This window comes from Rutidosis leptorrhynchoides, chromosome 3 (genome assembly GCF_046630445.1).
Source record: "Rutidosis leptorrhynchoides isolate AG116_Rl617_1_P2 chromosome 3, CSIRO_AGI_Rlap_v1, whole genome shotgun sequence".
Lineage (NCBI taxonomy): Eukaryota > Viridiplantae > Streptophyta > Magnoliopsida > Asterales > Asteraceae > Rutidosis > Rutidosis leptorrhynchoides.
Window position 1 is genome coordinate 379,515,674 of NC_092335.1, and position 12,877 is coordinate 379,528,550.

Here is a 12,877-nt window from a genome sequence, read left to right on the forward strand (position 1 = left end):
CCAAAATTCTACGCGGTACAAACACACGCGAGAATTATTATCACAACACAACAACATATTAATAATATCCGCATTACTAATATAAACGTTAGTCAACCTATAGCCAAGGCACTAACCAAACCCATTCCGACCCGTAATCCTACAAGTCCCGCAACAATTTAAGCACACACAAGTCTAAGTCTAGGCACCTATCTCAAGTCACCTAAATCCCTTAGACCATGCTCTGATACCACTTGTAACAACCCAAACCAACCCGCGATTAAACCATGTAAAATTACAACAATAAAAAAAAAATTTGCTGAACTGCCACCTGGCGCGGCGCGCCATATAGGCCGCGCGGCGCGCCAAACCTGACTGTCCGGAAAGTCTTTAAATGCGAAAATGTTTGACTAGTTCCCGACGTATTTAGACAAAACGCTTTTAACCGCATGTTCAATATATGAAAACTAGCGCGTTCCATTAATAAAATTTAGTTTACGAAACGGGGCCCACATCGACCCAAATTACCCTTTAAGTATCAAAATACAATTTTCGACCATAAGACCTTTAATACAAAACAAAGCCGAGCATGGCGATTGGGGATACGCTACCCAATCCTAATAAATCCAAAAGCAAGCTTTCTACGCAAACTATGCAAGTCCTCTAATCCTCGCGCTTACCCGAGCCACCATCCGCATGCAATCTATAAAAAGAGTCAACAACGAGAGGGTAAGCTAACGCTTAGTGAATGATAATATACTACATACATATATATATATAAAATGGACACGCCACAAAATAACAATTACCGCATACCGAGGCATCCATATATAAAGCACTACACTAAGCATACCGTACGATCTCTAAGCAATGAGCTAAAGATACAACAACAATATAAGTTCACCAACGACGATGTGAACAACGCCAAATAGCTACACCCGGAAGGTTAGCTACAACACAACAATACATTAATATATAACAATATAAACGAACAAGGTTAACACCTTAACCCAATACCGAGAACCAAGTACCACAATGAAGATTGGCCGAACTACACAAGCCTTAGTAATCCGAAACCACACGAGATTACTATCTTCACAACATCGAGGTTGGCCGAACTACACGAGCCTTAGTAATCCGAAACCACACGAGATTACTACCTCAATAAGATGACCAAACTACACGAGTCACCATGAATCCGAACTACACGAGATTCATTTTGATAAGATGACCGAACTACACGAGTCACCATGAATCCGAACTACACGAGATTCATTTGATAAGATGACCGAACTACACGCGTCATCGTGAATCCGAACTACACGCGATTCACTTCTCCAACTCAAAACCCTTCGCCATTGGGGTTATATCATTCACATCACAATCACGTGTGATAGTGTACTCACAAAACGTGTACCTCGCCAAATATGGTCAACCAAAACGCACAACCGTGCCAATTGGATCTAAACGCAAGTCTATCAAATCCACCTATATGTGAAGGGGGCTCTATAACCGAGAACCACTTCACCCGACCCGCACCCATCCTACACATACATATGCACATAGGATATTATCACTCACCTTGAAGTCTTGAAGAATGCTTCCAAGTAATCTGCAACTCGTCAATGGAAAGTACCTATTCCATTATCACAAATTCAACAACACACTTAGATTGGATTTACAAACCAACCCAATTCGACACTTAGTGCAAATTTGACCCAAATGCACTACCAAGTACAAACCGCGCCCAAACTAACCGATAATCACTCACACAAGTGAGAATGGTCCTAATATGCCAAATAAACCCGAACTCAAGTGTTAAACACGTGTCATACCCATTTTGACACTTAAACCCTAATTTTGACCCATTAAGTCAAAATCTCACCATTTACAAGTTTTAACACCAAAACACATTTAACTCGGTTTAATACTTCAATTTAATCCATTTTAAGTTTATAAACCTCATTAAATCGCCAATTGGGTCATAATCACCACCAAACCCTAATTTGACCCAAAGTCACAATTAGTCAACCAAATAACCTTAAATGGGTTTCAATACTTCCATAATCACTAACTTAAGTGATTAAACTCAATTTCAAGTCCTAAACATGGCCAATTAGTTCACCAACCCAAAATCCACCAACAATTAACAATAAACCCAATTACTAGCATCACTAAACCCATTTCATCATCTAAAAGGGTTTTTCATCAAACTAACTCAAAACCCTAACTTGAATAACAAATCCAATAAATGAAATTCGGAGTTTGAGCTTACCAATACTACCACAACGTAGCTAGGAACGAAAGGAACAACTTTAGAACTCGAGCTTTTGATCAATTCGGCCTCCTTCTTCACCAAAACCCTAAATCTCTCTCTAGAATCTCTCTCTCTCTCTCTCTCTAGATAGTTGGGAGTGATGAATGGATGTGAAAATGATCCAAAACTGATCCAAACCAGCTAATGTGGCTCACAAATCCGACCCCAAATGAAATTACCCAAATACCCTTCATTTAAACCAATTTAAAACAAAGGATTCTGTCAGCGCCAAATGGCGCGGCGCGCCCCAAACACGCGCGGCGCGCTACCCTACTGAAATAGTTTCTTTTGCATTTTAATTTATATACAATAAAACCCACACCCTTGAACACCATAATACACAAGTATACAAGATAAATATCCGGGTCTTACATAAGTTTTAAAAATGTTTTAACCATAAGAAAAACCTTAATCCTAATTGCGAGTAGTTGGGCCAAAAAGTCAAATTCAAGCAAACAAGCATACATTGCTCCAAAATTAGTTTCTAAGCATTTTGAATGAATCACTAATCCTAATTAGGCTAGTAAAACATCAAATTTCCAAGAATTTCACTAATTTTTACCCTAAAACTTCAACTAACGAATCGAGAGCTAAAAACTATCCAAAATACTTCAATCGAACCTAAAAACTAACACATAGCAATCACATTATCTAACTAAGCATAAAGGAATTCAAAGTTGGGCACAAAACAAAGTTTTTTTCAAAATTCAAAAATTTGACTTTTGAAGAGAATTCGAATTTTAACCAAGAAGGAGTACTTTTTACACCAAATTGATGATGGAAATGCGTTTAGGAGGCACGAGAGAATAGGATTTGAGCTTTAAATCGTGTAAAATGATGAAAATTTGATGATGGCGTGGTGGTTTGGGGCCGTCGGCCGTAGCTCACAGGAAAGGGGAAGAAGAAAAAGAAAAGAAAGAAGAAAAAGGAGAGGAAGGGAAGAAAAGGAGAAGAAAAATGGGCCCGTGTGGCTCACGGGCTTATTTTCCCGACCCGACTTGCAAATTTTTAACTTTTTTTTTTAAATTTTAAAATTTTAACGAGGTTAATAAAAAAATTTTTACTTCGGATTTTAATCCGGTTATTTTTATTAATTAAAATAAGAAAAGACAAATGGACGGAGTAAAATCAAAATATTTTATTTTATTAAAAACACAAATTACGCAGGTTCCACAACTAAATTCCAGAAATATCGTGGGAAGAAAGACAAGTTTAAAGCTTCTTTGACCATCCAGAGTAAATCAGCGGAGTGTACTGAAAATATTTCAAAATCACTTAACATCTTGCCCTCGCGCTTAATCAAAGCCCTTTTAACCTTTTTAATGTTTGAAATTCCATCCCTTGGTCCGGTATCTCGATAATTAAGTTCAAAAAGAAGTTTCGACACTGTGTCTTGAAATAAAAGATCTTCCGCGCAGTCAGGATCACCAATAATAAATTTAAAATTTGCAGATATTTCCCGAATGATCTTCCTTTACGGGGTTATAAATGGAAATTTCGACATAGTGAGGATTTGTACGAGTTCTGAATATATTTCCTTTCTTTTTGCAAAGAAATTCTGATGTATTCTTTCCTCAGTAGAATCCGGAAAAGCTTCAATTAATCTTTTGATGAGAAATGAGGCTGGATCAAAGTAAAATAAATCTCTGTTTCCATATTTCGAAATAAGGTTAGGTTTCTTGCTTTCAATCCAAAATTCTAATTCAGAGATCATTGCGGCAACATAACGGTTTATATGAAATGGGGAAATTTCCTTATTGGTGAAGTGAGGGAGAAAACTGACGAATGACTCTAAATCGAACTTGAAATCAATTTCTGCATCCCAATACTTGATGAAAAGGTCTCCCCACATTCTTTTAACAGTTTGTGAAGAGAACGGATATGAGAACGCAACTCTTTTAACAGATTGATTTAAAATGTTGAAAATGGGAAGTCCGAGGAATAGAGGTGCCTAATGAATGCTCTATAGACGTCTAACCTTCTATTAGGATTTAACAGATTTCCAATAAACGGAGCTTTTGTTTTATCAGGATGTCATATCTCTTTGGGATTAAACTCAAACAAGTCTGGATAATTGAAAATCGTTGGATATTCTTCTCGTATTTCATTTTCCATAATCAGGAGTTCATTAAGGTTAAGTTTCCCTTTTGGATCGTGAAGAGGGTCGAATCCTGGTTCATTTGAGTAAAACTTATCCTAAAGCAATGAAATCTCTAAGTCAGATGAAATTATCCGGCTTCTTAGACTACAAGGATCAAGAACTAAGTCTTGATGAGATTCATCAGGGTTTAGATTTGTTTTAGATTTATAAAGAAAAACTTTGCCGGTTTCCGAAGTTGTGGAAGAGCAACTGCACTTTCTTCGTAGTCGGTTAAGTTTGAACTGAAATCTACAAAAATTAATACCATAATTAATATTTTGATTTTATAAATTTGAAAAGGGTTTACTGTAATGGCGACTTTAAATCCTATACTGACAAACTCCCTACTTGTTAAGCATATATGCTTCTTGTCAATTTATCTTTGAAACAAGTGGACAGGCAGACAACGGAGAGGCAGGATCCATTTGGTTCCAATATAATTGGAGTCTGTTCGGAAAATCCAACAACCAAGTTTGTGTATAATTGTCTTTCTTAGACACCACTCAAGAATCTCGGATATCTTGACAGAATCAACGATTACCTTAACAGACAGAAAATTAGTCCCCGACAGCGGCGCCAAAAACTTACCACCCTTGTGATATGGCCAAAACAGATGGTTTTATTTGTGTGGTGTCGTTAGGTCGCAACACGTCAGAATTAGCTACCAAGAGAGAGTAATGGTTTTATCATTTATATTTAGCCGGGGTTCCTGGCTATAACTCACCTACTTGTCTTCCTTTTAACGAGTAAGTGGTAAATATAACTCAGGTTCGTATTTTTGTATGTTTGCTCAGTAATGTGGGACAAAAGTGCCTATATAGTTAACCCTAGTGACAAGAGGTGATAGATTAAGATTAACTAGATAAAACAGTATTTTAACTTATAAGATAAAGATAGATAGGTATGAAGAATAGAATTCTGAAGGGTAATTATCACAAGAGTTTGATTTCCTAGGATAAACACTAAGCCTCAATCAACTGGGTTATAAACCTAACTGATTTATCACTAAGAGTTTAGGCTTTGAATATTCTGGCTAAGACGGATATCCCTATTCCCGACGTTAACCTAAAGGGTTTAAACGACCTTATGGATAGAATCCTAGGTACATGAATAAAGTGGTATACCCAATAAAGGAAAGTCTCAGCTTTTCTTAATCCTAGTTGGTCTAACTAAAGCAATATCCTACCACTTAATCACTATGCTATTCCTTAACATTAACAGATGTGCAATCTTAGATACTCTAAGGTACTGCTAATTGGAATAGAGGTCTCTCCTTTGCGATCACTTATTCAACCCCGGATCATCTTACAACATCTCAAGAACAGTGCTTCTGACGCAAATCATACTTTTGAGCAAGCTAGTGTTCACTGAACTCTCTGTTGCTAACTCTAACCACAACCTAAATGGGCAGCTCTTCTATGATGAATAAGTGGTTATCCATACGTAGGTACTATATCCCTATTGTGACGTTAAGCACACATAACTACTTACCTTGTATCCTAGGGTTGATCAGGTCCTAATACTAGGTTATAGCCACGTGAATAAGCGGAAAGGGTGATCCGTAAATTAAACTTCTAAACCATCATGGTTTCAGCATAACAGTATGATAAGTTTCAGATAAAGTATTCAACATATAATAAACATTTGTAACAGATAGATAATCATACAAGATGAAAGAAACTTAAGATAATAGGATAACTTCATTAAATTAAGGAAAGCGTTCACCGTTTACAGATGAGATCTGGACCATTACAAGTGCTGACATCCTCTAGACCGCTCCTATTACAATCTTCGGCGTTTGCCTTCGGGTACTTAATTTCCTGCTCGGAGGTGAGAAGGCCTTGAAAGCTCTAGTGAGAGAAAGTGTATTGTAGTGAGAGAGTGAAGAGAGGTGTGTGGAAATTGGATGACAAAAAGCCTTTAAATAGACACAAAATTTACCTGCAAATGGCTGGCAGGCCATTTATGGAGGCCGTTTGCTAAGGCAAGCCGTTTAGCGAGCTCGTTTGCTCTGACCTTTTGGCAGGCCATTTGCCATACTGGCAGGCCATTTGGCAAGCTGTATGGCAGGCCGTTTGCTAGCCTGGTCAGCCTGATTTCACTGGATCGTAACTTGATTTTTTATCTTTCACCGTTTTCACTCTAGAATCTTCGTTTTAGCTCCGTTTCTCTTGATTCTTTTCGCATTGTCTTCGTAATTACTTTATCTACAAATTTTATTGATAAAGTTTTGTACTTTATGCATTTTAGGATTCAATATCGGGGGTAAAAACATGACTTTTTAGCCGATATCACTTCAGCTCCAACTATCTCTGCATCCTCTGTATCATTTTCACTGTCATATGCTAGAGTAGCAAGCTGTTCCACTGGGAAAACACTTGGTGGAACTTCCCCCTTTTGGAATTTCAAAAGAGGGTTCTCCATTGCCAGCATCTTCTTCATCACCTTTTTCGTCATCACCCAAATCAGAGGAATATTCACCTCCATCCATTATCAACTTGGTCTTACCATAGGTAACTTGTTTGATCTTATCGTTCAACTCCTTCAACTTCTCTTCATTCAAACTCTTAATCTCCACAATCTCCTTTCTCATCTTTTCAGACTTCACCTTCTCACGGTTCACACGTATCCATAACTTTTTGTTATCTTCCACTAATAACTCAATCTTAGCTTCACTAGCTTTCTTCTCTTTGACAGCTTGATTCTCGAGATTAGTAATCTTAGTAATCAACGACAACAGAATATTTTGCTGTGTCTTGAATTCTGATAACGTGACATGAGGTGTTGTGGTGGCAGGTCTCGGTGAGGTAACAGCGGCTCTAGTGTCCTTCATGAAACCGGAAGGTTGTCTCTGAGCTTGTTGTCTAGAACCTCCCTGAGATGACCTCTGAGATGAGTCATAATGGTGTTTGGTTCTTTTCTCCTTCTTCTTGGGTTGTTCGGAAGTCATTGCTTCTTTCCCTTTCCTCTTTCTTTGGATCAAACTAGCATCCTCCCTAGTTGCTTCATCATCATCACCATCATTAACATCATCATTATCATCATTTCCTCTTTGCGCTTCACCAGTTGCTCTTTGATTATCATCTCCACCTTCCTCCTCATCAGTAACTTCATAGTTAGAGTCGGAATTATCATTTCTCCAAGCATTACCAGCTGAACATCTATAATTCTCCTTGATGAGATGGCAAACAAGCTTTCTGTTAAAATCAGGTTTCAACTTCTCGTTTCGTGTTTCCTCCATTCTCTGAAAAGTTATCGGATTCATTATTTTTAAGTGAATAATATCATGTTCAAGCTTTGGTAGATCTGGTGCAGCATCATTAATGATCATCTGAAGAAAACGGGCATAGATCAGATATCTCTGCGTAGTGCTGAAGTGATTTGCTCTGAAGTAATGAAAGACAAACCCAGAGAAATCATATGGAGCCTTCAAAACAAGTGCAACAAACATGCTCTGCACTTTCTCATTAAGCTTATCAAAATCAGCTTTCCGTCCACTTAAGCAGTGCATCAACACGTGAGCAAGATATCGATACTGTGGAGGCAGAAGTGTCTTCATCAGTTCTGAATTACCAACAAGGTAACCAGAGTATCGGCATCTTTTAAAGAATCCGTGGATTCTTTCTCTATTAAGCATCATGTGGGAGCAGTTCTCATCGTTAAAGCCTAGAATCCTTCTTATCACAGTCTTAGAAACGGTAACCTCATGCCCTTGAACAGTACTAACCAGCTTAGCTTTAACCTCTGACACATCAAGTACTACATTTCTCCAGAATTCCCTTTGGTGGCTATAGTAGGCTGTACACTGAGTAGAAATAGCAGTGTGGATCCTTGATTGCTGAAGAAAAGCAAAAATCTCTACAAAGTGGCTTCCTTTCTCTAGAGTAGTGTGTGATGACCCGGGAATTTTTGACCAAATTTAAACTTTAATCATTATATGTGTTCGACACGATAAGCAAAGTTTGTAATGTTGAAGTCTCAAAAACTTTAAACTGGGTTCATGTATACATTTGACCTTTGACTAATCTCGACGATTCACGAACCTTTAATTTTAACCCGAAAAGTAAATATAAATAATTATATATGTAAACAATTATATTAATTATATTAATGAACTATTAAGTAATTTAGTTATTATGAAAAATAGCTTTAAATAACTAAAGCTTGTTATTTTTAGTACATTGTATATAAATGATTCAAACTTGATTTGCCAACGTTATCAAAATATTAAATATATAATGATGTACGTTGAGGTTAATTGTTTATTATATATAATTAAGTATATACTAAACATTTAAAACATAATTGTGTATATATATATATATATATATATATATATATATATATATATATATATATATATATATATATATATATATATATATATATATATATATGTATGTATAAATATAAATCCATTTTTGAATTTCTAAATCAAGATTATGTTGTATGCACAAGTTAAAAATATTAATTGTTATAATTATCATTACTTTCATTAATATTATTATTAATATAAAAAAAATTATAATTGTAACCTTAATATTATTATATAAGATATGTATATATATATTAGTTTGATGAGTTTAAGTTGATATAATATTATTGTTAATATTCATATTAATATTTGTGTTAGTTATATTATTAGTTCCAATACATAATGTATGGATATATAAAAATTTATATATATATATATATATATATATATATATATATATATATATATATATATATATATATATATATATATATATATATATATCACAAATATTATTGTTATCATAATTAGTAGTAAAATTATGATTTAGTTATAATTAAGATTATTATTATATTTTTTTTTCTTTCAAATACCATTATCATTAAAACCATTATTAGTATTATAAATATTACTATAAAAATAATACAATTTATTATTATTATCATTAGTAATATCATTGTTAATATTGTTTTTAGTTATTATTATTATCATGGATGTTAGAATTATTATTTATCACTATTATTATTATTATTATTTATTATTATTATTATTGTTATAAAGACAATATAATCTAATAATATTATTATTCTTATTATTATCTGTATTAATAGAAATCATTTATCTTTTATATATTTATATTATTATTAGTATTTATTATTTATAATACTTTTATTTATGGAATTGTTATTAAACAGCAAAGAACTCTTAGTCAACTTTCTATCACAATCATACTAGTACGAATTTTGTTTCTTGTCTTTACAAATCGAATCTGAATCACAGTATACTCCAAAATCAGTTAGAGATCACAATCAATTTTTATATATTTTTGTTATTTTTTTTCTTTTCTGTTTCTAATTTATCTTCTATCGACCCATTCCTTAAATAATTGATCGAATACAGTGTTAACAAATCCATATAACTTCTATCACCAACTAAAGCTGATACATTTCATTCCTATACTTCAAATCAATTAAACTGAACCAAAAATTTTAATAAACGAGTTCACGGCCCTGTTCTTGTTTCCAATTTTATCAAACCTCGATTTCTAATTTAATTTCAAAAAGTAATATTGCAATTTTGTTAGGAATCTTTCCTTTAATCTTTCTGCAAAATTGTAAGGTCCAATTTTTCATAGCGAGTAAGAATTTCGAAGTCAAAGTATTTAAATTAAAAAGTTAAAGTTTGTTCATCACTCAAATTCGAGGTCTCTGAGATGATTTGAGTTAAATTGATGATACCAATAGTTTTTATGAACGATTTACATTCTAATTCGTGTTATACACTTTGTCCAAAACTTCTTCAAAATTGAAATCAAATTTTTTTTTTTAAAAGTATAGCAGCGACGGTACAGCGGGTTTTATTTTTTATTTTTTTTTCTTTCTTGTTTACAATCAATATAAACCTTGAGGTTGCTATTGTTTTGTTTTAATGTATTTAATTCGTGTTTGATGAAATTGTGTTGACTGATCGATAATGTATAAGAGGAAGAAGGAAAGTATAACAGAAAAGAAAGAAGGATTCAATAATACTGGAAACTGTTATAAGTAGGAAAAACAGAAAATGGATCATTGGTTGAAGGTGTTAGTGTGTAAACGAGGGGTCTCGGGTTCGATCCCGGGCAAGGGCATGTATTTTTTTGGACTCCTTTTATTTGAGGTAGTCTTTATTTATTTACTTATTATTATTATTATTATTATTATTATTATTATTATTATTATTATTATTATTATTATTATTATTATTATTATTATTATTATTATTATTATTATTATTATTATTATTATTATTATTATTATTATTATTATTATTATTGTTATTATTATTATTATTGTTAGTACTAGTTATTATTGTTATAATTGTTATTATCACTAAAGTTATTATAATTACTTAGTATTATTATTATTATTAAGTATTAGGATTATTATTATTATTATTATCATTATTTGGAACATAATAAAATTATCATTATAAACATTATAATTAGTGTCAAAATAGTGCAACTTATTTTTTTTTTTGTAAATATTAGAAATTGTACCATTTTTAGTACTATTATTATTATTATGAATATGTTTAGGATTATTATTAGTGTTACTATAAAACAATACAAGTTATTATTACTCTCACTAATATTGGTATAAATATAATTATCGTAATTATTATTAACATAAGTATCAATTTTAACAATATCGTTATTAATAGTAGTATTATCAATATTAAGAAAGTTATTATTATTATTAGTAAATCATTATTATAAAAACTATCATTTTCGTTACAAATAAATATTTTGTACCTAAAAATATACTTAATACATATATTATAATCATATTAAAAGTTTATATATCACATATCGAATATAATAACATTATTTATATAAATACTTTTATATAACGAATTAAGAATATTTCAATTAATACTAACCATATACATATATAGAGATATATTAAAATAACCAAATATATAGATATTAAACATTTTAAATGTATACACAAACTAAATAAGTATAATATATAATTCAAGTTATACTATATAAATTTGTTCGAATACGATTATATGTATTAATATACATATGAATGATATAGGTTCGTGAATTCGAGGCCAACCCTGCGTTGTTCAATATAGTCATATGTATTTTTACTACAAAATACATTAGGTGAGTTTCATTAATCCCTTTTTAAATGCTTTTGCAATATATATTTTTGGGACTGAGAATACATGCGCTGTTTTTTATAACTGTTTTATGAAATAGACACAAGTAATTGAAACTACATTATATGGTTGAATGATCGAAATCGAATATGCCCCTTTTTATTAAGTCTGGTAATCTAAGAATTAGGGAACAGACACCCTAATTGACGCGAACTCTAAAGATAGATCTATTGGGTCCAACGAGCCCCATCCAAAGTACCGGATGCTTTAGTACTTCGAAATTTATATCATGTCCGAAGGAGGATCCCGGAATGATGGGGATATTCTTATATGCATATTGTGAATGTCGGTTACCAGGTGTTCAATCCATATGAATGATATTTTTGTCTCTATGCATGGGACGTATGTTTACGAGAAATGGAAATATGAAATCTTGTAGTCTATTAAAATTATGAAATGATTATTAATGTTAAACTAATGAACTCACCAACCTTTTGGTTGACACTTTAAAGCATGTTTATTCTCAGGTACGAAAGAAATTTTCTGCTGTGCATTTGCTCATCTTAGAGTTATTACTTGGAGTCATTCATGACATATTTCAAAAGACGTTACATTCGAGTCGTTGAGTTCATCAAGATTATTATTAAATCAATTATAGTAAGATATATTACGAAATGGTATGCATGTTGTCAACTTTTGATGTAATGAAAGATTGTCTTTTCAAAAACGAATGCAATGTTTGTAAAATGTATCATATAGAGGTCAAGTACCTCGCGATGTAATCAATTGTTGTGAATCATTTATAATCGATATGGACATCGTCCGGATGGATTAGGACGGGTCTTCACAGTTGGTATCAGAGCGGTGGTCTTAGCGAACCAGGTCTGCATTAGTGTGTATAACTGATAAGTCGTTAGGATGCATTAGTGAGTCTGGACTTCGACCGTGTCTGCATGTCAAAAGTTTTGCTTATCATTTCGTGTTGAAAATTACTTGTTTATCATCCTTAAAGTTTAGACACGTCTTACTGCCGCTATTGCATAGACAGTGTATAGATAAATTCATATCTTAGCATATCTGTTGTTACTTTGCATGACAGCTTCCGTAGATTCCTCCGTAACTTATGGGATTTTAGTATTATATATGCATATGTAAATTATATATTGCAAGGTACTAATCTACATCCTATAATCTATTTCTTATCAAAAATTCTTCATCTGATTGTACGGGATGAATCCTTCAACCAGTTCGAGTCCCTCGAATTCCGATAGCTATTCCGATAGTTATTCCGACAGCTATTCCGACGTGGACGTTCACCTAA